General features: G+C 36.7%; 2 long non-coding RNA genes across 2 annotated transcripts; one reads left to right on the top strand and one right to left on the bottom strand.

The window, feature by feature from the left end:
- Positions 1–363: 363 nt before the first annotated feature.
- Positions 364–840, top strand: LOC106090650 (uncharacterized). The gene is made up of 2 exons (XR_001221864.2): positions 364–584; positions 654–840. It is a non-coding gene; the product is annotated as an uncharacterized LOC106090650 (long non-coding RNA).
- Positions 453–1230, bottom strand: LOC131997301 (uncharacterized). Its single transcript, XR_009398182.1, has 3 exons — positions 983–1230; positions 855–926; positions 453–785 (listed from the first exon to the last, which is right to left on the bottom strand). It is a non-coding gene; the product is annotated as an uncharacterized LOC131997301 (long non-coding RNA).
- Between the last annotated feature and the right edge of the window lie 3021 nt (positions 1231–4251).

Genomic DNA, 4251 nt, shown 5'->3' with positions numbered 1-4251 from the left:
TCGGGTGGAGTTAGTAATTCTCCTTAAACGATTATATTTGAAATAAGCGAGAACTTTTCTAAAGATGGGTAAAAGCGTGTCATCGTTGACGATACACATTCTGAAATTTATTACTGAATGAACTACTTAGAGAAATTTGTTTTTTTTGCAATAGTTAATATAACTAAAATGTTAATTTCAATTTCTATTTCATGAGTTCATACTCTCGACAAAGAACAATTTAATAAACTTAATTCTAATGGTGAGACATTTTGTCTAAAAATAGAACATACCAACTCCAAAGAGTTCGCAAATAACGACTTTTTTCCATAGCTTTCATTTCAGTTTCAATGCCTGTAAGTTTCCTGTAGAAAGTCAGGGGTTAAGTGTCCCCTAGTCACCACTTTTGTCTACTACGTGTGTGATTGCCACCAAAATGTCTACAATCTTGCCTAAATTGTGTTTATTGACAGTTAACAAACTATAATTTACTTTATTTTTTAATCGTTTTGTTGAAAATAATTTTGCTGGATCAAAAATCTTTACAACAAAAAAATTTTAAATTAAACAAATGATGTCAATTAGTGACATAAGCTGACCAACACGTAAGCTTATAACTTTTATGTAGAACCAATTCTGGACAACAATTTAAACTTCTCGTTTGCACTTAATAGACACGGCAGAAGAAAATAATTCTTGGTGATAATGCTGAACGCAACTGACATCAGGTATTTGGACACAGCAATTTTTGATGGATCATTTGGCAGCTATCCAAAGATTTCCTTGTTACAAAAGATTTTTCTTTACTAAACATATATTTTAAACAAATAAATTAAAATTTAAACTAATTGTGATATCTAATTCTTATTGCTGACTTTTAAATGTTTTTTGCTATACTGTTCTTTGATTAGAAAGCATTAAACAATGTTCTAAAGCCAGACAATATCCTGCAATGGAATCTCAATAAGATTTTAAGACCAAAAAAAAGCGCAAACAGACAAACCAAACGGAAAGCACTTCACATGTAGTGTAGGTCAATGCCTATACATAAAAACCGCTCTGGCAGAATCCGTCGTTGGGCGATCGCCGTGCGAAAAACAAAAGAGTTTGGCAAAATATGTTTGTGTTTGTTGCTATTAGCATCGTTGGATAAGTTGGCTTTGAATAAGGGAAGTAAGATTTGATTGGCTTTCTATTGTGCTTATGAATTAAGTCGTCTTAAAGAGCCCAAATTCAGATGTGTGCTTTACAACTTACTCTAGCACCATGATCCATTTGACATCTCCTGCTGATGATTTTTCTTAGTCGAAAATGAAATCGCGATACAGGAAACCAGTCAAATGCTTCTAGCAACAACACACTTTTTGCTGACATTCAAATGTTTTTTGCTATACTATTCTTTGAATAGAAAGCATTAAACAATGGTCTAAAGCCGGACAAGATCCTGCAATGGAATCTCAATTGAGTGAAAAGTTCGAAAATTACGGGCTAAATTATCTGTCGTTCTGGTGACAAAGTCAATAAAAAGTTAGTATAGACTTACTATTGACATTTGCTACAGGGTTCATATTTTACTTGTGGCAAGTTTAAAGTGAAATAGTAATATGTATAAACAATTTCGTAACTGTTAATAAATTGTTGAACTCATAACGACCATATAAATCTTAACCGCTATATGAAGTTCAATACTGCTCAAATTTAGTTAATTTTAACTTGTGATGAGGTTCGAAATTTTTTTACTGTATGATGTTGTACTGAATCTCTTTAGAAGGTCCTTGGGAAACCACTGTTTCTCTCGCATTGCCACACGTCAACAAGAATTTTGAATGGCATGCTGCTGGCACCAACATATTTGCCACATACACCAAAAATAACCGAAAACAAAAAGATGTAAAAAAATAAGCCTTACAAACAACGACCCCAGTGCAGTAACTGCTGATAATTCTCGTTCCCATTTGGAGAGAGAGTATCCTTTTCTTATGAATTTTATTCCTTCGCTTCGTTCTTTTTTGGAGGTCCTAATGCTGCATTTGTTTTTGTATGTTATGCTGTTCATCTCATGACGGTTCGCTCGTTTTGTGAAATTATGGTTTCGTCTTTCGTTTTGCCATAATGACGAAAAAGTGTCAGCTTCTTGTGCCATGCTATCCATCCATCCATCTATCCGTCCATTTGGGCCGGCAGGCAGTCAGCCAGCCACCCATTCATTCATTCTTTCGTTCATTTATTTTGAAAGATTTTAATATCAATGGACGTTGTTAAATGGAATGAAGATTGGAATGGATGTGTCTTCACACGACAACGTTGTTACTGTAATTTTGGCAAACATTCTCGGTGGATTTTTTTTTCTTCAGCTTTGAGTCCTTGCGGAGAAATATACTCCTTAGCAAGACGAGCCTGCGAAGGCCAGAGATGAATAGAGACTAGTGTTTGTTGCTTCTAATTTGGTCTTAATTGATGGACGATTTTTTGTTTGTTTTGTGCTTGCGAGCTGAAGATTGTAAATGAATGTTCATTAGATGTATTTATAATGGATGAAAACAAAAACAAGGGCCAACATCAAGAAAAACTAGTCCTTTGTTCGTTTTGGTTTATCCTAAGACGAATAGAATACAATGCATGTCAGCATCACCTGATGGAATGGGCAATAGTTCTTGCAATTTCTGCAAAAAAAAAAAAAAAAAAAATGGAAAAGTTCATTGTCCCAAGACAGTGGATAACAAAAGAAATCGAACAGTTTGAATGCAGTGGTTACAGCATTGCGTTAAGTTTTTGATAGCAATAAACCCTTTTTTTAACTTCTGAACAAAGCCATACAAAATTTTTAAACTTTATAGCAACAACTAAAGTTGGAGTACAAAACTTAGGAGATGTGTCCTTAAAATCCACAACTTTTACACAATTGGGCCCAAATTTGGCATATGAAGCACGTTTATGCTTTGCCGCACTCAGAAAGCCTTAATTTGTTTAGATTTTTTTTTCAAAATCAGCAAACATTTTCTTCCATTTTCGAATGGTTAATAGTTGAATGTTGATTAAAAATTGCATACTAGGTTGGGTTAAAGGTCACGCGTCTTGCAATCGCAGTTGAAAACTACTTCACTCGGAGACCTCTGTCTCAATTTGTTTGTCCAAGAAAGCAATGAAATAGGAGAAAGATGGGCGAAATCTAATTAAAAAATATAAATAACAACCAAAAAGCTGGTATAGAGAACCACAGAAGTCCCACCGACTGGAGGGTTGTCACGTCAGCCACCCGAGATCCTTGCAGACGTCCAGAATGGTTCGGGGCCGAATGACTCGGGGGTCGAATGACTCCTATCACATCTCCCCATCATCGCGGGGTATTGCCACTGCAGACCTGATATTGCAGTGGCCGATCAGAACTACAACTAACAAACCAAGGTCACGTTTCCCCAGCTCGAGAACGATAAACATCCTTGTTCAAGAGAACCACGCTCACAGGGCCTTGACAACCCTGGAGCCTACAACGCCAGCCCACGCCGAGTCAACACATTCGTTATAGTTGGAATCCACCATACCAAACAGTCAACACAGAGGGGCGTTCTCCATCGCCATGGATTTTCGGAGTCCATGCGTGACCCAAATCTTGCCAGCTCGACAGCCGATTTCTTCCCCGCATAACACACATAAATCGTGTAAGTTGGAAAAAACGGCCCAATTAGAATTTTGTTATCTTTCATACATCAAAATTTAGATTACAAAATCACATATTAAGTTCTCTTATTCCAAAATTTGAACGATATATATGGACGGCAAGTTTGGTGTAGGCCCGTCCAAAATTCAATATGAAAATTACGCACATTTTTTATATAAGTCTTTACAAATCATATAATCGGATATTGTCCGGCTGCAGACTTTAAGAAAATCTGTTTCTATTACAAAGAAGAAAAACAACCTAAAATACATAGCTTTTTTGACAACCCCTACTGACGAGTTTCGGTGGTACTAAACGAAAATGCGATCTAGGAAACCAGTTTAGGTTTAAGAGGCAGTCTGCCATCAGACTCACTTTGACGTTTTCGTCCATTGTGATTCCACAGTCCCTGCCGTTGAACCATCCAGATCGCTTTTAAAAGCCCAATAACTTACGAAGGTTTACACCCGCTAAATCAGACAGGTTCTCAACGAAATGACAACCTAGTGCGGGACATACACGCAGAAGGTGTTCTATAGTCTCTTCTTCTTCGATGTCCTCACAGCTTCCGTAAAAGTCGCTGCTGGCAAGGATTTTTTCAATAAATGCCTGTA

The sequence above is a fragment of the Stomoxys calcitrans genome, chromosome 4, assembly GCF_963082655.1.
Source record: "Stomoxys calcitrans chromosome 4, idStoCalc2.1, whole genome shotgun sequence".
Taxonomy (NCBI): domain Eukaryota; kingdom Metazoa; phylum Arthropoda; class Insecta; order Diptera; family Muscidae; genus Stomoxys; species Stomoxys calcitrans.
The sequence above is the reverse complement of the archived record's forward strand: the minus strand, read 5'-3'. Positions and strand labels throughout refer to the sequence as shown.